The sequence below is a fragment of the Trichosurus vulpecula genome, chromosome 6 (assembly GCF_011100635.1).
Source record: "Trichosurus vulpecula isolate mTriVul1 chromosome 6, mTriVul1.pri, whole genome shotgun sequence".
NCBI lineage: Eukaryota > Metazoa > Chordata > Mammalia > Diprotodontia > Phalangeridae > Trichosurus > Trichosurus vulpecula.
Window position 1 is genome coordinate 30,227,455 of NC_050578.1, and position 21,370 is coordinate 30,248,824.

The 21,370-nt window shown below is 40.8% G+C and overlaps 1 protein-coding gene across 1 annotated transcript in view; it reads left to right on the forward strand.

Moving 5' to 3' along the window:
- Positions 1 to 12,096: 12,096 nt before the first annotated feature.
- Positions 12,097 to 21,370, forward strand: part of SNX25 (sorting nexin 25) — a 252,808-nt gene continuing 243,534 nt past the window's right edge. The window contains exon 1 of the mRNA XM_036765361.1: positions 12,097 to 12,378. The gene's annotated coding sequence lies outside the window, so the exon portion shown is untranslated. The remainder of the gene's footprint in view (positions 12,379 to 21,370) is intronic.

Consider the following 21,370-nt stretch of genomic DNA (forward strand, 5'->3'; position numbering starts at 1 on the left):
GGGTCTTTTTTTCCTTTTTTATGATCTCTTTGGGACACAAACCTAGTAGTGGTGTTGCTGCATCAAAGGGTATGCACAGTTTTATAGCCCTTTGGGCATAGTTCAAAATTGTTCTCTAGAATGGTTGGATCAGTTTACAACTCCCCAACAATGCATTAGCGTTCCAATTTCCCCACATCTTCTCCAGCATTTATCATTTTCCTGTCTTGTCATGTTAGCCAATCTGATAGGTGTGATGTGGTACCTCAGAGTTGTTTTCATTTGCATTTCTCTAATCAATAGTGATTTAGAGAATTTTTTCATATGGCTATAGATAGCTTTAATTTCTTCATCTGAAAACTGCCTGTTCATATCCTTTGACCATTTATCAATTGGGGAATGACTTGTACTCTTATAGATTTGACTCAGTTCTCCATATATTTTAGAAATGAGGCCTTTATCAGAGACACTGGCTGTAAAAGTTGTTTCCCACCTTTCTGCTTCTCTTCTAATCTTGCTTGTGTTGGCTTTGTTTGTGCAAAACCTTTTTTAATTTAATGTAATCAAAATGATCCATTTTGCATTTCATAATGTTCTCTATCTCTTGTTTTGTCATAAATTCTTTCCTTCTCCATAGGTCTGATAGGTAAACTATTCCTTGCTCTCTTAATTTGTGTCACTCTTTATGCCTAAATTGTGTACCCATATTGACCTTATTTTGGCATACAGTGTAAGATGTTGGTCTATACCTAGTTTCTGCCATACTGTTTTCCAGTTTTCCCAGCAGGTTTTATCTAATAGTGAGTTTTTATCCCAGAAGCTGGAGTCTTTGCATTTATCAAACAGTAGATTACCATGGTCATTGACTACTGCGTCTTGTGTACTGAACCTATTCTACTGACTTACCACTCTATTTCTTAGCCAGTACCATGTAGCAGCTTACCTTATTTTCATCACAACAAGTGGCAACCACAAAGTAACTGCATGTGGAACACTAGTCTTCCGAGCAACATATTAGTGGAGCCCCTTTCAGAGTCCTTGGGTGGAATTTTCACTGGGAGGGATTTTTTTCTCACTGGAGACTCCACATTGTTGGGGAAATTGCAACTGTGTTTGTTTGTCTTGGTGTCCTATCTATGTTTAAGTGTGTTTGATAATAGAAAATACAGGAAATCCCCCCAAGGGATCAATGCCCCTTCAAGCAATGCTGAACTCTTGGAGAATTTTTATCTTTAAGGGAGGCTCCTGGTTTGTGCTAGGAGGGAAATTGAATCCTTGGAGATTTCTCTCTTCAAAGTGAGGCCCTGGTTCATGCTAGGAGGGAAACTGAACCCTTGGAGGAATATTTTCTTCCTTCAAGGGGACTCTTGGTCCAAGCCAGGAAGAATAATTAAGAAGGGGTTGAGGAAACATGGAAATAAGGGATCTTCCCAGTAGTAAAAAGGGGGTCACTAATATTAATACAAAATTACATAGACACACACATATGTTCCAGAATTTGACCTAAAAAGGGGACTTTCCTTTGTACTCACTGATTTAGTATCTTTGAGTCTGTCTTGTTGTATTGTCTATGTTTGAAAATCAAACTAGCTTTTTCCTGGGGCCTTGTCAGCCAAATGAGAATTAAAATTTTTTTTTTCTTGAGAGACTCCCTCTTTCTGTCTCTAACTTTGGCCAAGTCAGGGAGGTAGACAAGAGAGACACATATAAGAGGGACAGGGATCTTTTCCCCAATCAGCAGAAATTTTTGGCATTGCAAACTAATCAAATACTAAAATATAAGTTCTCTACTGTGGATTTCCAAATTATAGTGGGAATGTTTTTATAAATGCTGAAATGTTTTAGTGAGTTTTAACTCTCTGTAGAATTTGCTTTAAGGAAAAAGAGAATTAAAATTGTGAAAATTGCAGGGAAACAACACTTAGATCTCTTATTATTCTTCACCTGGAAAGTGACAGATACATTGTTTTAGTGCAGGGGGAAGGTAATTTCACTGATTAGAGAAAAGGAAAGTGAAGGTAGTTTGAAAGTACTATCAGTAAAACGTGAAAGTTAAGGGGAAAAAATAGGTTGCAGTTTGCAGTTTAAATAGCTGTGACTCTTAGGAATTGCCTGTTATTAACTCATTCATGGTTCATAAAAAAGAGAAAAGTTTTTGTAAATCAGGGAATAACTAAAAAGTAAACATATTTTCTTAGAACATCTAATTAGATACTTTGGACTTTTAACAAATTAATGTTAAGTACAAATCAATTTAGAAAGAAAATTTTGAATTGTTGTGTGTGTTTTAAAATTAGAATTTTTGCTGTAAATTATATTAGATTCCACAATTCAGGTATGGATATTAATTCTAGTAGATTTCAAAGAATTTGTCATATTTTGATAATAAATTACATAGGTGGGATTTGGGTTTAGATCCACTTAAACCATGTGATGCAGAAATGATCAACTCTGTTTTTGTTAATCAATTCCTGCCAGAAATTAAATGGATATCTATGTTTTCTTCCCTAGATGGCATGGCAAAGGTATAGATGAACTTAGGAGGATTACCACTCATATATATGAGAAAAAGAACAAAGGAAGGGAAAATCTGAGCCAATATCTCCACCCCATTCCCCAGGGTGACTGTGATCCTGATTGCTACTCAACATCACAAAACTGCATGTTAAAGAAAGGGAAATCAGTTTGGGCTAAATTTCAAAGCCAGTTTATAATTTGAATTTTAAGAACTGTGTTGCCTTTTGCCCACAGAAAAAGAAACTTATTTAAGGGAGCAACTTAAATGTGAGTGAAATTTAATTTGGGAAAATGCTTTGTGTTGCTTCTGCAAATAATATGACAGAACTTCATCATTTGGGTAAATTAGAAGTCACCAAAAGGTATTTGAATAAAACATGTGTTTGTAAACTTTTAAGATCCCCAATGGCAACAGTATTGCAATTGATTGGTGTTATAATACCCTGTGCTAAAATTGATAAGGAAAAATTCAGTAGACTGAAGATTAATTCTATAGATAGTCTGGGATACGATTGGGAAATAAAGATTACAGGAATTGAGCAGATAGAATGAAGTAAGGGAGTATTGTCGGGTCAGAATATGAAAGCAGGACTAGAAAGGTTGTGTTTTAAGGGGCTTTCATCAAAGTCCAGGGCAGCTAGGTGGCATAGTGCATAGGAAATTGGGAAGATTCATTTTCCTGAGTTCAAATTTCACCATTCAAATTCATCTATAAAGTGAGCTTCTTATGGCTTCATGGTGTGTTGTGGCAGCACCGTCTCAAAAATTTCAGAGTCAGACCACTTCTAATCCAAGCACTGAATGACAATAAGCCTTTGGAAATCCCCCTATAGCCACATCCTAGGAGCTTGAAGGACCTTCCAGCTAAGACAGGAGAAAAAGATAGACTTACCTTTGGATTAGAGGGGCTTCAAATCAGAGATTCTGCTCCATTTGGAGTGGGGGTCAGAGTCAGAGACTTGGCCCATCCACGGACACCAAAAACTGCTGTGGTTTCATGGTGTGTTGTAGCAGCCCCATCTCAAAGAATTCAGAGTCAGATAGCTTCTAATCCAAGTATAGACATTTATTGAGGATTGATGCCCTTCGGAAGCTTCAAAGATGTAATTGCATAACAGAAATTATGAATATTAAAAAGGCAGGAGGGATTTGTTAAGGGATTAGGTAATAGGGAGGGGTCCCTTCTATGGTTTGGTGGTCAAACATCTTGGTTATGCTGGCCTCTAATTGGCTAGCTCTTGTGGTCCTGTCTGGTCAAGGTGGATAGTTAGGTATTGTAGTCCTATCTTGGGCTAAATGGATGATGTGATTGTGGTTGAGTATAAGAACACACCTGTTCAAATATGTGAATTGTATCTGGGGGCAGTGGCTAGCTAGGGGCAGTGGCTGTATTGAGTCTGGGGGCTGTGGTGTGGTTAAAGCCAGATTAAGTAGTTAAATCAGGACATGCCTACCGTTCAGTGGAGTTCATAAGGAAGTTAGAATATTGGGGCTAGGGACAGCTTTATTAGGATTCCTTCAAGCTGCAGAAGGAAATGGCAAGCCACTTCAGTATCTGGCAAGCCATATCCAGTATCAAGAAAACCTTAAATGAGATTTTGAGATTTGCTATGAAAGGAAGAAGCAGAGATATGGCTGTAACACCATCAAGACCAGGCCTTCATGCTTAAGCCTAAGGGCAGAGAATAACTCAACATAGGGAGAAGAGGATAAAGCATGCTTAGTTCTGTTTGATTTCAGGCAAGAGTTGGAGTTACTATTTGGAACAGCCAATCACATAGCAAAGTTCCACATCATTCACAAAGTATGATAGCCAGGCTCGGGATTAATCAGGTGGGAAACATTTCTGTTCAGAAAGGAAATAACACAATGGGGAAAAAAAGTCAAGAGGATTCTACCTTAATACATACCAAGGTTGTCCCTTCAACATTTCCTAGGCAAGGATACCCACCTGTAGTGCTCTTTCAAGAAAGTCTGGTCTGTCATTACTGTGACACTAACTAGCCATGCAGGTGGATGCTACCAATGAGCTTTCCATAGCAACAAGATGGATGGAGGAGTTATTGCTAGTCCTGCATTCCACACTTCCATCCAATCATATTTTTTTCCATCTATGATACTCCCTGGTCTTTCTTCTCTTGTACCTCCCCAAAATATATGAATGGTAGTAAGCTCTACATCATGGTCTTTTAGAGCTGAGAGACCCTTTCTATTGGAAATTGCTAGCCTTATGAATAAACTGAAGTGCTCAGAACTTTTTGCTTTAGTTTACCTTATTTTCAATTGTGACATTGGTAAAATGAAGAGGGTTAGAATAGATGACCTCTAAGGTCTCTTCTGGTTCTACATCTGTGATTCTATGAAGATAAGACTTAAGGATATTTGAAAACCACAATTATGTACCACCTAAATCTTGCCCCCAGGCTAAACATCTCTAGTTCCTTCAAGGACTCCTCCTAAGACATGGTCTCCATTGCCCCTGCCATCCTGACTGTCCTCTTCTGTAGGCACTCCAATTTATCAATCCCCTCATAAAATATAGGCCAATAACAGGAAACAATACTCCAGATTTGGGCTGGGCAGGTTATTGCAACAAAGTTATCATTCTGGCCACAGTTGTGCTTCTATTATTGCTGATTAAGCTAGAATGCGGTGTGGTGGGGTTTTTTTGGCTGCAGTCTCACACTGTTGCTTTATTTGGGTTTTGTAACTATCCGATTAGGATATGGTAGTAAATTTGTACTCTGAATTTATAAATCCTTAACTTCCTCATCTGTTGAATGGAAGCTTAATAATAACACCTAACTCCCAGAGTTTTTATGAGGACCAAATGAGACAATATTTGTAAAGTGCTTAGAAAACCTTAAAGCACTATGTAAATACTAGTTATTATTATTGGTATTATTAACACCCTAGTATTTAATCTAGTTCCCTCCTCCTATGCTTATGCAAATGGTTTTTGCATTTCTATTATTAGTAATAACCCATTTATATATAGTTCTTCAAGATTTATAAACCGTTAAATTTACTTTCTTTACAACAGCATGTAGTATAAGATTATCATTTTCACAGAGATTATATAAAAATATGAAATCTTACTGTTGGCTAGTAGCAGAAATTAAACTGCATTCCAAATCAGTTCAGGAAGCTGGCCACCTGGAAATTAGCATAGGCAGGCTCCTTTGTCCTCAAAGGGACTGCCAGGCCCAAAGTAATTTACCTATGGCTGAGATCTGTATTATGGATAATCCTGTGTTCCTCTTCAACTCACCTTTGTCAGTCCTCCTCAGCAAATGAAAGGGATCCTCCTCTCATGTTGAGGCAGACAAAGGGAGGGGAAACTAAAATTGTTTTAGCTTGGTTGTTTTGCTTGAAAGGGAAGTGGCTCACCTTTTCCAAATTCCTTAGGCCTTTTGTTAATTCAAACCTTTTTGTAAAAACTCTGAAGAATTGGAGTCAGGGATTGGAATGCCTAAAGTGGAGTTTGGTGAAAGCTGACCAATGAGGGTCAGGGTGCCAAATTCAAATCTTGATGGTTCTTAAAGCAAATAATGATATGAAATAAAGTTTTCTTTTTTTGTAAGTTCATTCATAGCCAGGCAAATATTCCTAATACCTGGGCCAGAGGCAACAGTTGGCTAGGAAGAACTGTTCAGTGCTGAGGAATATACAGCTAAATAAATAAAATGTATTTAAGGTATTAATGTATTAATATATAAATACCAGAAGTAATAGGATCAATAATTTCAATATGTGATAATCTGAAAATGTAATTGAAGTCATCTTATTTCTAAATTGTTTAGGCTGTAAAATTTGAGAGACCCTTGTGAGGTCTGAATTTTGTTATATATGAACTGATCTTTTAAAAAAGGGTGTGATAAAAATGTAATAGTTTGAAACTTGTATTTGGTTATGCAAGTTTCTAAATACATAAAAATGTTTAAAGCATTAAATTTATGTGGTTCAAACATACATTTATATGGTTTAAATGTTGTTAAAATTGTACTATCAGAGAGAAAAATGATGAATGGGTTAAAAAGCTGTTATTATTCAGTTAAAATTGCTTTGCTATTACTTAATAGCATTTGTGAGATTATTAATTAAGACTTTGAGAGAATCGCCTGTTGTAATTGTTGTGTACAAGAGGTTTTAGAAATTCTGTAATAACAAAGAATTGAGTTGCAGGAATTTATGAAAAAGCATTTTTTCTTATAATCTAGATGTTGTTAGATTAAGAATTGTACTTAATCAAGAAATTGAGGCTGTTAACTAAAACAAGGATTTTGGACTTAAATTCTTGAATTTTATGACTCCCTGGATAGAAGACTCCCCAGGGATAGAAGATAAGGCAGAGACAGGAATTCTAAAGGAGTTAAAGTTTAAAAAGTGGGGACTGTGTTTAAAAGCTAGTCCCTTCCCCCACTTCCCCTCCTCTCCTTTGGTCTCTTCTTAGAGAGCTTGATCTATGCCCACCTGGTAGAAGGGAAGGAAGGGGGAGGAGCAGCAGTACTGGGATTTGAGTTTTTACTGAAAGAAAGAGAACAGTGGGGGTCCAAACCTGGCTTCTTAAAGTTAGCAGAACTGATAAGATTAGATTTGAGATGGGGTTTGGTTTGGTAGTTTTCATCAGTGAAATTTGCTATCTGATGTAAAAGAACCCACTGTCAGGGGGAGATGATATGATGCTTTTTTATGGCAGATCTCTGTAATCAGAAATAAGCAAGTAGTGATAAAAGGAAAGGTATATACCTACATATGTAGAAGGGTTTATGGGGAGAAATGGAAAATTGGATAAATACAAATATGTGAAATCTTGTTGTTTTTAATCAAATGACTGGTTACATTGGTACTCTTGTATAGTCAAATGAAAGATAGTGTTGTTTTTGGATATTGGTGGGAGTAGTTTGGACAGGGGGAAGAGAGGTTTGTGAAGGAAGGTGCAAATGTAAGGTTGAATCATCATCCCATAGACTAAGGCTGGGATTTAAAGTCATATTGTATCTATGTGGGATAGGGTCCTTAGGTGTTTTAAAGTTATATAAAAGCAATTAAGTATTAATACAAATAGTGTAATTAATCACTGGAACTAAATCAGAGACATCTTCAGTTTAGGGAAAAGAATTTCAGTGTAAGTCTCTTTAAGACAGATAAGTTGTAGAATATTTTTGTATTGATGGGAAAAGTTAAATGTGGATTTGAATTCATTCCATCATCTAAAACATAAAGTTCTTTGGTTCAATTCTTTCAGATCAGGTAGAGATCAGAGAAGACCAGAAGATCACCTCAGAGAAGAATAGAAAAATAGAGGAGAAACTGATGCAAATGTGTTAGAGCAATAACTTAGAATCTTAATGGGAAGATTTTATGAACAAGGGAAGAAATGCATGCAAGCTATTTAGAGCTAGCTTTAAGGATGTTCCTTAAGCAATGTGAGATTATAGTCACTGATCACTGGAACTTGCCATTCAAAGACTTAATGGGACTGTTAACTGACTGTTTTTCTGAGTCTAACTCTGGGTGTGAGTATCAAGGAAGGCTGACCCAAGATGCCAGCAGCCCTGTGGGAGGGCAGGCATGAGATGGAGGTATGAGTTCATGGTAAAGTTGAGAGGGCAACTGTTCAGCATGTGCTGAAGTGGGACCTTCTTGACTTGATCCCCTTAACTGAAACTGGAAGTTTGACATAGCTTCTGCCTGGAGTTGATAGGAAGCTGGGGAAAATATGGTCCCCTTACTCTAAGTTCCTACTCTCTTGGTGGCAAATTTCTATAATCTGAAGGTTTTGTAAGTACAGTAACAACTCTATTAAAATAATTGATTATGGAAATCTTAGATTACTATAGGACTGGGAGTAGTGTTTTTGTATAGGTCCTTGTACAAGTTAGGTTTTTTCTTGGTAATGGTATGGAGGCAATTAGGTCAAGGGCTTGTGAGAATATTATTTTGTTATTTGGTTAATATTGAGCTTATCTAAAGCTTTGTTACAATTAGTAATGTTAAAAGAAGAATGGCTTGTGGTTTATTTTGTAAATGTCATCATAGAAACATGGCATGACTAAAAGTTTATGATGTTATATGTACAATGTTAAGAGTTGGTTATTTAATGTGTTTATGTATGTACTGGAGCCCATTGTTAACTCCTTAAATGAGATATCATCCTCCTGGTGAGGAAATTAATAATGAGTTAATGTAAAGTATAAGAAACTGGGCTCTGATGTGAATTTCTTAAACATGACAATTGGCCAAAGTTCTAATTTTGAATTTGTAAAAATGATCAGGGTACAAGGATTAGAAATGGTAACTTAAAATTGTGCTAAGGTAGTTTTTGTAGGAGAATGGAAAGAAAGCTGGTTCCTACAAGAAGGCAAGAAGAAGAAGCTGGAGATGGCTGGAACAAATACCAAGGACCAGAAGACTTCACTGATGTTGTTCCCTGCCAGACAGCCTTATAGGAAAAGACTTTTGAATCTTAAAGGGACAATTGCATTATCATTTTCTTTTGGGTCTTTGTATCTGTATTTTACAAAGGGGCCTGCCTCCTTTGATTTGTCAATGCAGTCAATTAATCCTTCCCATATTTACTTAAAGGGAACACTCACGCTGATAGAGCTGCAGGAGTGACGGTAACCATCACCTCCACTGCTGCTTGAGTTATGGTTAGTTTATATTCTTTACTTTTTACGTAGTTTTCCTAGGTTATATAGTTTATATACGTAGGGTAATAAGGATACAGAAGCAGAAGTGAAGTTAATTAGATCTTCCTTGTCTGAGTTTAGGATTAATCTACATTCTTTATTTCCCTTACCTTCCCTCTTTAACATATGCAAATTATGCAAATCAGTAGGCCTGGACTCCTGACCAAGACCAGGCCCTCGATAAACTTGAACTGGTTCCACTGGTTTGGCCTCTCTAGTTCCCCTGACTGCCTACATCATGCTCTCTTCAAATGGCTCATTTAAGCAAGGGTACGAGCCTCTGACCTTTCACCTGACTGACCTGAGGCCTGGTTTCTGCTAAAGCTGGGGTGGGGGAGGGGGGAAGTACACCTTCAGTTCTGTGGAAACAAAACTCCTCCTCCCATTTCTTACATGAGTATGTTTCTAACAGGGATGACTGAGAAGAAGAAGAGATTCTTTTTTCTTTTTTTGGAGGGGGGAAGGCAGGGAAATTGGGGTTAAGTGACTGGCCCAAGGTCACACAGCTAGTAAGTGTGTCAAGTGTCTGAGGCTGGATTTGAACTCAGGTCCTCCTGACTCCACAGCTGGTACTCTACTCATTTCGACACCTAGCTGCCCCCAGAAGGAGATTCTTATAGGACATCATTGTAGGAAACAGTAGGAGGGTGTAGTCTGGATACACAAAACAGCCAAGCTGCAGGAAAGTGTTGAAGGGTTACAAAAACAAAGGCTCAGAAAAGTCCTCTGTTCAGGAACAAAGGTGGTCAGAAACTGCTGGGGTATGTGGGGGTCTTCTTCCGGCAGTTAGAAACTTCTAGTCAGAGCAGGGTAGGGGCCCACAATTTCCTAGGAGTTTACACTACTATGTGCTAGGTACTGAGAATATAAAGAAAAAAGAAACCAGTCCTTTTCCTCAAGGAGCTTATATTCTATGGGAGGGGGTATGAAGTTAAAAAATTTACTGTACACAAGTAAATGAAGCAGCTAGATGGTGAAGTTGTTAGAGTACCAGGCCTGGAGTTAGAAGACACATCTTTCTGAGTTCAAACATGGCCTCAGATACTGACTAGCTGTGTGACCCTGGGCAAGTCTTAATTCGTTGCTTCAGTTTCTTCACCTGTAAAATGAGCTGGAGAAGGAAATTGCAAATCACTCCAATATCTGTCAGAAAAACCCCAAATGGAGTCAGGAATTAGTTAAGTCTTTGTAAAGTGCTTAGTACGTTGTATAAATATGCTCATCTCCTTCCCCATTCTCCCCTTCCATAGAAAGTCATTTTTAAGGTGAGTGTTACTAAGGCCAACAGACACATCTATAGGTAGATACTATACTCATGCTTGTTTTCCATTTATGTCCTTTGCTGAGGCTTTGTTAGGAGATGAGAAAAAATATGTACTTAAAAAATTCTTTGTACTAATGCCGCTTTGCTTTGGTAAAAGCATTTGTGCTGGATAGTTGCCACAGAAAACAGAAACTCTGGTGAGAACAAGAAACGGAAGCCAAAGTGGTAATCACAGCTGTGTCCACCCTCTGGTACCAATCTTGCTTCCTTGGACTCCTCCAAACCCTAACATTCTGCCCATTTGCTATCTAAGGAAAGAAGGGAGAGGGCGGGGAGAGTAATTTTTTCAAAACATAACCAAAGAATCTCAAAAGTGGAGTTTAGAAATGAGGACATTTACTGTGTTTTCATAAAGAATTACCAGCCTCTTTTACCCACATATTAGAAAAGCCGTAAATACAGAAATATGTAAATTCTATACATATGTAATAAGAAAAAGACGAAGATACAAGGATTCAGAGTAGGGGTATTAGTTGTCGGTGCTGAACCTGTAAATAGGAAGAAAGCTGGGGCTTGACAAATGCATAAACGTATCCAGGGAGCTCATTGAGAGCACTGAGTGACTGGCAGAGTGGTATTATCAATACCTTGGGCAATTGAAAAATTTTCCTTTGGGGCAGGTGGCGAGTCGGGGTTGCTGAAGTTCTCTTGGGATGGGGAAGAGTATGAAAAACTCAGCTGGCATCTTAGGTTGTCTCGCACCTTTAAGATACCTAGGTGAGCCCCCCTCCCTGGAAGCTCCCCTCCCTTTTCCCCCTCCCCCCACTTGGTCCCTGGGCCAAGTCTGAGTGCCTGAGAATAACAAGTTTTTAATCGGGGATGAACCCGGAGCCAGAATCATTCCGGAGGGCTCGGAGGGGGAAGCCTGGCCCTTGAGCGGGCTCTCTCCCGGGCCACCCCGTAAAGCTCGGGCTTGGCGGCAAAGGCTGCTCGCTCTTCGCAGCTGTCACTCACCCACCGGCCACTGCCTGCACTCCTCCCCCTCGGCTTGACACGCACGTCGGGGCCGCCTCCTCCTCTTCCTCCTCCTCCGTCTCCTCCTCCTCCGCTGGTCCGCTCTGCTCCACCCGATGCATTGACATATTAAAAAACCACCACCCCCCCCGCACCCCCGCGTCGGTGCGTCCGTAGTCTTGAGGGCTACCTGAGTGGACTCAGCGGCCAGGCGTGGCAAGGGAGGCGCCGTCCAGCCCAGCCCGGAGGCTCCGCGCTTGGGCCGGTGTCTCCCGCAGGCTGCCGGAGATCAGGGTATGAGCTGGGACTGCTCGTCGCTCTCGTGCAGCGGCGGCCGGAGCCGCGGGAGCAGCCCGAGAAGGAGCTGGGGAGCGGCCGCCTTCCGACCGAGCTCTGGGGGACAGCAGGGCGGGAGATGTGCCTGTCCCCAGCGGCACAAGGAGCACCATGCACCCTGATGCCACCGACCGCGGCGCGCCCGGCCTCAGCCTCGGCCGGCAGCCGGAGCCCGTGGCTGCCGCAGTCCCCGAGCGGAGAGCGCCCTCGGCCCCGCGCCGAGGCGCAGCCGGAGCCCATGAGCTGCCGCCGGCGCCTCGCGCCGCTACCCGCTCGCCGCCGGCCGCCTCGGCTGCCGCGGCGCTCGGGCTCGTGGCGCTGGCGCTGGCGCTGTCCTGGCTGGGGCCCGGAGGAGGCGGGGGCTGGGAGCCCGGGGAGAGCGGGCTCTGTTTGGTCCTGCTCCGGCTCTGCCTCTACCTGGGCTGCGCGGCAGCCGCTTTCCTCCTGGGTGCCCTCGTCGCGCTTCTGGGCCACAGCCGCAGCGCCCCGCAGCCCCACTTCCTCCGCCCCGGGGGCCGGCTGACCGGCATCGCCGCCCGGGCTGGGGGTGCAGCCACCCGACCGCTTCCCGGGGTGAGTAGCAGGGCTGCCCTCTCCTTACTGTGTGTATGGCGGGGTTGGGGGAGGTGGGAGCTGGCGGGCTGGCGTGCTTTCTCTTTCTTCACTTTCTGGGGACACAGGCTGTCTTCTCCGATTGTCCCGGGTGGCGCCTTTGGCCCCAAGTACCCCAAGGATGACCATCCACATCCTCTCCCCACTCCCCCTGCTAAAAGCACCGGGGCAGGTGCCTTGGAAATTCGGAGATGTTCTGTCTCTCTCACCCCCAACTCCTTGTACCTGATTTCCTGGCACTGGAGTATAAGCTCTACGGTTCAGTACTGGAATTTTATCCAAATACAAATCGTTGGGAAGGGTGGGCTTCTGCAAATAGGCAAACGGTTCCAACCGGAACCGTGTTAGGCAAGTAATTGGATAATTGTCTCAGCACTTAAGGATTTCTTAGTTTCTCACCCGTTAACATTATAGTGCATGAGCAGCCAACCCTGTTGTTACTAAGACCTTCCAGTTTCTAATACTTTTAAAGGGCATGCCAGAAATTAATGTTTTGCAATAGATGGAAAGCTGTTTCCATCTAGGAATGAAGCATTCCTAGACTGGAGGAGAAGGATTTAGGAAAGTATCCTATTTCACATCTTCTACCTTAGGTTCTCTATTTACTACTCTCTTCCCCCTCCCATTCTATATATATATATTTTTGAAATTGGTTAAAAAGGATTTGCATTTATATATAAGGTGTCCCAAAAGTCTCAGGGCAGCTTTAATAGCTTAAAGCTATTTAAGTTCTCTTAAAGCTGCCCTGAGACTTTTGGGACATTCTGTATATGTGAGTTGTATGATTTAAATCTATTTATGAGCCTAATCAAACTCTCATTTAAAGGTGAAATAACAAACAAAATAGGGCCAACCTAGCTTTATGCAAAATGGTTAGCAATAAGCAGGCCAGTAATTTGTACAGTTCCTCTGTGTTATTTTCTATGTCGTCTAAATCATAGCACCCCAGAATCTCAGAGATGGACTATCTAGTCCAACCCATTCTGAAGAAGGAATTCCCTCCACAATATACTAATGGGAAGAATACTGGGAATCTCATTACCTCCTAAAGCATCCCATTCCATTGGTGGACAGTGATGTTAGGATAATTTTCCTTATATTACCCTGCACCCCTACAACTTGTATCTAGCCTGCCCTCTGGGGCCTAGAAGTACAAGCTTCACTCCACTTCTCTCTGTTGACTCTGGCTTAAGATATTAGAAGACAGCCAGCTATGTCTTGCCTAAGTCTGATCTACTTCAGGCTAAACACTTCCAGTTGCTTCACATGATCCTTGGATATTGGGGGTTCAGGTCTCCTCTCTCTTCTTATTGCCTTCCTCTGTCTGAATTCCAGCTTGTCCATTTCTTTCCTAAAATGTGGAGCTTATGATTAAGCAAAGTCTTCCAGTGTGATCTGACTAGAGCTAAGCAGAGAGGGACTCTAATCTTCCTTGTTCGGGGTACTCTGATTTTGAAGCACCCTAAGATGGTATGACTCAACTAAAAGTAAGCTGCTGAAGAGCAGGGACTGTCTTTTTGACTTTCTTTGTATCCCCAGCTCTTGGCATACTCCCTGGCACGTAGTAAGTACTTAACAAATGCTTATTGATGGACTGACTAAAGTCTTGTTCTGAAGCCTCATTTACAATTTGGAGCAAACCCTGGATTCTGGCAAGCTACTCTAGTGGGGTGCAAGCTCTACTAGGTAGGTTGGACCAAACTGGAAGGCCTCACGTACAGACTGAGTGTTGGACTATATGTTGTCTGAGGACCATCCCAGCTAAATTTGGAGCAACTCACCAGGTTGACTGCAGGATGATGGATATTCTGACCAGGGCAACTCTCGATGATCATCTGAGTTATGTAGGGGTTGTAAAAAACCACTGACAGAATATTGCTTCCTGAAGTAAGATTGATACAATTTAACCCTCTCGACTCATTTTGAGCCAACATCGTGAATGGCAGCTTGGTATAATCCAAAGAGTATCAGACTTGGAGTCTGGAGAGGCCTGAGTTTGAATTCTGGATCTAACACTTACTGAGGTATATGATCTTGGGTGTATTATTTAACTTTCTTGAGACTATTTCCTTATCCATGAAATGGTGATGATAATCTTTACACTGCTTGTCTCCCAGGGTTATTGTGTGACATATGCCTTAAAACTGTTTATAGATATGAACTGCTCTTACAAAATCTCAAGAATCTTTTCATATGAAATATGGTTTAGTCATGCTTCCCTTTCCCAGACCCTTCCTGTATCTCTATAGTGGATTTTTTAAGAAGTTGAGCTTCATGTTTATACCTATTAAATTTCATATATTATATCCTATCCATTCTTCCAGACTGTCTTGATATTTTTGGATACCACCTTTGGTATCCAATATATTAGTTATTCCTCCCAGCTTTGTGTCAGTTGCAAATCTGCTAAGGTTACTACCTATAACTTCATCTAAGTCATTGATAAAAATGTTAAACAAAGCCCTGAAGCTCTCCATTTAGAACCTCCTTGCCTCCAGACTGACCCTTGTGTTTGATGATTGAACCAGTTCTGAATCCGTTTATCTGTCTACCTGTCTGTCTGTCTATCTATCTGTCTATCCAGCTATCCATCCATCCATCCTGCCTACACCACTCCATTTTCCCCACAAGGGTATAATGAAGATAATCATGATGATGATGATGATAACTAGAACATATACACTTTAAGATTGGTAAAACACTTTACAAATATTTTCATTTATAAACCTTACAACAACCTCATTAGGTAGATGCTATTTTTAATTACCATTTTTACAGATGAGGAGTCTTCATCAGATGCCTCACTAAAAGCCAAGTATACTAGGTCTGTATCTTTCCTCTCCTATCAGTCCTTCTCTAAAAGGGAAATTAACTTATTTGACATATTCTTGACAAACTCATGCTGGCTGGTAGTGACCCTTCTATCCCTGTCCAAGTTTTCAAAAAACATTCTTGTAATAATACATTCTGAAAATTTGTTAAGTCCACTTGTCTATGGTTTGAAGAATCTACCTTCTTCCACTTTTGGAAAATTGGCCACTTGTCTCTAGTCCTCTAGGTGCCTTTCCCCTGCTCCGTGAATTTTCAAAGATCGCCAACACCAGTTCTACAATTGTATCTCCTAGCTCTTTCAGCACTTTGTGGTGTACTTTGTCTGGCCATGCCTCCCAATTATTTCTGCCAATTTGGCACGAGAGTTTACTACTCTGAAAAAAAGTCAAAATGTTATCTGTGTACCGCCTGTCAGGATTCCAAAAATGTCTCATGTAATGGATTGGAAAGTGTATGTAAGGCATGAGTCCAGATCAATACAATGGTATCTTGAAATGCATCTAGAATTGAGTGTGCAGTACCTCAGTTCCATTCTTGCTTAAGTTCAGTGCCTTGCTTTTGGAAATGAATAAAACCTCAGAATCGATAGAATTTTCATATCTAGCTCAGGGCTGACTTTAGCATTTTCTGTGAAGCTGAGCATAGAAAGTGTGAGGTAGTTTGTTTGCTAGTATCTCCTCTCGCTCCCCTTTTAAAATTACCAGTCAATAATCAATACTACCATGTCAAAAATGGTACCTGTAAGACAAACCCTGCTTCTTTAGAATGTTGGAAGAAATTATAACCAATGTATTCTGGTCTGCTAAACAGACCAACCCATTTTCTGGCTGTGTGCCCAGAAGCCTTATGTTATGGGTAATCACTCTGTTGCCTGGAAAGTCAGGTTCCAAAAAAAAAAAGTCCCAAAACAAACAATAACAAAAACCTTAGGGCAAGCTCACTTGTGCCTTTGGGCAGATGGAATTGGACAGTTGCCCAGAAATATGATTTTTAAGGGATTTGGAAGAAAGCGAACTCTGAACTTGGAGCCAGAAGCTCTGAGTTCCAGGCTTAGCTCTCCCACTTGGCAACTATGTGATGAGTATGACCTCCTATGAGATCTTTGAGCTTCAGTTTTCTTATCTGCACTGACTACATCAAAAGAATGTTGTAAAGGTCTCAATTCACAAAGCTCTAGAGAAATATATCTTTCTCTATTCTTAAAAAGGGGGAAAATTAGAACATAATTTTTTGAGGTATCTCACAGGGAACAAAGATATCTAAACTGAGAAACACACAGCCAGACAGATTCCCCAAAGTCTTTAAGGAGGCAAGCTACAAATCTGGGACATGTTGAGGGTATTCTTCCATATCTTCTATTCCTCTTGTTACTGTTTCCAAAGTCTATATATCTCTTTGTGTGTCTGGAATCAGTCCCTAAGAAAGTCTAGTATCATACATAGCCTAAGACAGCATAAAGAATGCCTCTCTAAAGTTCTAGCATACACTTTACCCTCAGAGTCACATAGTATTGTATCAACATTCTCTCTACCAGTTAGGAGAGTGTCATGCAAAACGCCCACGGTCTAGCTAGAAAACTGGGCTTTATATCTATATGCGTATATTTCTATATATGCATGTGTGTACACAACAACCAAGCCTTCCAATCAACAAGCAGTACATCACATATATGTATGCTTTATCTATCATATATAAATACCTAGAATATATACATTTTCCAGAATAGTCCAGAAAAAGTCATAGTCCAGAAAAAAATGAGATGTGAGGGAATACTTTCAGCTAGAAGAGAGAAAGGTCAGAAAGGGGAAAGGAACAAGTATTTATTAGGTACCTACTATGTACCAGGCAGAATGCTAAGTGCTTTACAAATATTATCTCATTTAATACTCACAACAACCCTGTTAGGTGGGTTCTATTAAGATCTCCATTTTATAAGGGGCAGCTAGGTGGCACAGTGAGTAGAGCACCTGCCCTGGAGTCAGGAGGACCTGAGTTCAAATCCAGCCTCAGACACTTGACACTCTTACTAGCTGTGTAACCTTGGGCAAGTCACTTAACCCCAATTGCCCTGCCTTCCTCCTTCCAAAAAAAAAGGGCTCCATTTTATAGTTGAGGAAATTGATAGTGGTTAAATGATGTGCCTAGGGTCACACATCTAACAATATATGAGTTGCAGGATTTAAATCTATTTCTGAGCCTAACAAGACTATCATTTCGAGATGAAGTAGCAAAATTGGAAGTACCTGCTGTCATAAAAGGTCGCTGGAGGGTGCAAGCCAGGTGCCAGCTCTATGAGAATGGTTAGTAATACACAGTGCAGATATTTATTTGTACATTGCTTCTGTGTTGTTTTTTATAGAATCAAGATCGCAGCATCCCAGAATTCCAGAGGTGAAAGTGCCATCTGGTCCAACCTCTTCCGAAGCTGGAATTCCTTCTACAATGTCCTAGACAAGTGGTCACCTAGCCTATCATGACCTCCTTGGGCAGCAGGTGTCTGAGGTTAGATTTGAATTGAGGTCTTCCTGACTGTAGGCTTAGCACTCTGTTCACTGTGTCATCTCGTTGGGCAAGTTACTTTACCTCTCATCTGTAAAATGGGTGTAATAACGGTGTCTACCACACAGAGTTGTGATGAGCATTAAATGAGTTAACATATATCAGGTGCTTGAAGTGCTACGTAAGTGCCATCACTACTGTTGCTATCATTATCTCTGAGGTGAATGCATCCCCAACACCTAACACAGTGTCCTAGACACACAGCAGGCACTACTTAGCACGTAGTAGGTGTTCTATAGGTATTTATTGACTGGTTTGGAATAAAGCAGTTAGAAGCTATCGAAGGAACAAGTGCCCAGTCTGGTGAGGAGGGTGGCATGTCTATGGGCAGCCCAAAAGCGGGGAAGCAGATGGTTGGCTTCATGGTGTGACTGGTGTGGGATCTTGTTTAATTTGCCACCAGCCAGTTACCGACTGTTAGTTCTATGACCCCAGGCAAGTTATTTTTCTCATTGGTAAAATGAGAATATTGAATTAGAGCAGGGTTTCTTAACCCTTTTTTATGTCATAGGCTCTGTTAGCGGTCTGGTGAGACCTATGGACCCTCTCTCAGAATCATGTTTTCAAATGCATAAAATAAAATACACAGGCTCCCAAAGGAAATCAGAGTTTAGTGAAAATAAAAATGCAATTTTTTTCCACATCCAAGTTCATGGGCTCCTTGATATGTCTTCATGAAAAGGGTTCATGGACCCCGGATTAATAACCCTTGGATTGAAGGATCACCAACGTCAATCTTCAAGCTCTTTTCCAGATCTGCTGTTCTCTGATTCTGTGAATGCTTGCTGAATGGAATCACATATGGAATTCAGTAGACAATGGGGAGTTGTCTACTCGCATTATTTCATCCTCACAACAACCCTGGGGAGGGTGCTAGTATTATTCCTCTTTTACAGATGAGTAAACTGAGTCACAGAGAGATTAAGTGGTTCTTGAGTCATTAATAATAATATTTATTAAGTCCTTTCTATGTGCCAAGCACCGTTTAAATGTGTTGAAGAGAGGAATAGCATGGTTATAATTGTTAATATTATTGCTATTTTAATCATTATCTGTGAATAAGAAAGACTCATTTGGCAGCTGTAAAGAATGATGTTGGAAGGGGAAGAAATGGGAAAAGACTTAGGAGCCCCAAACTTCTATCAGAGTTCTGTAGTCTTTGAAGGAAAAGGGAAGGGCTTAGAAGGTATCATCAGTGATGCAGCTGTCAGACATCTTGCAGGACAGATCTAACATTCTGCTATGTCCCTTGTGCCTGGAACCTCTCAGGGGGCTTGCACATGACTTTCCCAAGGACGTACATAATATGAGAGAACTCAGACACACAGATTATCATCTAGGAACAGTGGGCTCCTCCACTCCCAAAACCACACTGTGCCACCTCAAAGAGCTCTATCATCCTCTCTCTCTCTCCATTACTCTAAGAGAATCCACTAAGAGCAACGACCTGGGCCAGAGGTTTGCTATTATCTGCTTACTTGTAGGAAATACCAGAGTTAAGAGAAGAGGAGACTGAAGTTCTAAATGCTGTTATCCGAAGCTGCTGCTTTCCATCCTCAGCTAGGCTGCCCAGCTTCCTTAGTGCGGTAATAGATAGAATAGTCCAGGAAACTGACAGTGAAGACTTCTGTTTTTGCCTGTTCTGGATAGTGGAACTGCAAAGACAAATACTACAAATGGACAATCGACAAGACTTGATAACTGATCCAAGGTGGAAAATTAAGGAAAGAGGGAAAATCAGAAGTTGAACAACAACAACAAATTCCACAAATATGTATTTTCTAAGTGCTTTTTGTGTGCAAAACACTGTGAGATTAAATACAACACCTGATCTTGGCCAAAGTGTAGTACATAGAATGTTGAACTTGGAGTCAGGAAGACCCAAATTCAAATTCAGCCTTAGACTCTTACTAGCTTTGTGACTTTTGTCAGGCAGCTAGGTGGTACAGTGGCTAGAGCCTTGAGCCTGGAGTCACAACTAGCTGTGTGATTTTGGACAAGTCACTTAAGCATTCTCTGCCTTGGTTTCCTCAGCAGGTCACTTTACTCTGTGCCTTGGTTTCCTCAACTGTAAAATTGGGATCATAATAGCACCTGCCTCTGAGGTTTGCTGTGAAGATCAAATGAGGTAATGTTTGCTTAGCACATAGAAAGTGCTTTATAAATATTATTATTAGTAATGACTCAAGAGCCATTCTACCCGTCTATGCCTCAGTTTGCTTCTCTGTAAAATGAGGAAAATAATAGCACCTACCTATGTTTTTGTGAGGATCAAATGAGATAATATTGGTAAAGTGCTTAGCATAGTGCCTGGCACATAGTAGATGCTTAATAAGTGCTGGTTATTATTTTTTATTGATTCAAGAGCCACTTAACCTCTCTGTGACTCAGTTTACTCATCTGTAAAAGAGGAATAATAATATACCCCCCCCAGAGTGTTTGTGAGGATGAAATCACACAAGAAAATAACACAAGTAAAATAACACAAATAAAATAAAAAACAAGTAAAATAACACAAGTAAAATAAAAAACAAGTAAAATAACACAAGCAAAATAAATAATACAAGTAAAATAATGCAAGTAAAATAAACAACACAAGTAAAATAGTGCAAGTAAAATAAATAACACAAATAAAAATCAATTTTTAAAGTACTGTATAAATGCTAGCTAATTAGCTTAAAGCATTTTAGAGATAGATGACATAAAAAATTAGAGCAATAGGTCAGAATGAGCTCTGCTTTCTAAGCCTGGGCAGCCAGGCTTTGGCAGGTGGTGAGGTTTGAGTCTTTGAGAGACCTACACCCACCACTCCAGGCCTGGGCCAGCACTCGAGCTGGGGGTGAGGACTTTGTCTAGCACAGATAACCTACACTGTTGTACCGTGGTCCAGCCTCTGGCAATGCACTGTCATGGCCCTACTACAAAGTTCTATCTCAGCCTAAACATCTGTAACAACAATGTTGCTGGTAGCTACCGTGGCTGTGTGAAACCAACAACACCAGCACACAGGAAGGGCTGCCAACACAGTTTCTTTGATTTGCTTTTCCAAGGAAAGCAACTTTAAGGGCTTAACAATCTCAGTTTAATCAAACATACACTTATCATTCACTTAGTTCGGGGGGAAAAGATCAGCCCCCTGAACTTCAAGGCAAATAAAAACAGAAATTACAAGCATACATTATAAACAGAGCAAATAACACAAACCAGTCTGTCCATAGCAATTCATAGTTACCAGAAAAACACCAACATCTATCTGTCTGGGTTACAAAGCCAGTGGGGCTATTTCTACAGCTTTCCCAGAGTCTTGTCACTCTTTCAATGAGTATACCCCCAAAAGTGAACTGCTAACCTTCCATTACATATACCCTGTTCAGGACCCTGAGGGCTCGAGGTTCATCATTTAGAGTGTGAGAAACCAGAGTGTGGGAAAGCTCCAACCATTATATACAGTTCAATGACTCTCGGTTTGTCTTAGTGCCGAGAAACATTCCAAGACAAAAAAGATCCCACTTTACCTGCCCCATTCAAACAAAGGCCAGACTCATCAAAGGCACTTAAGGGA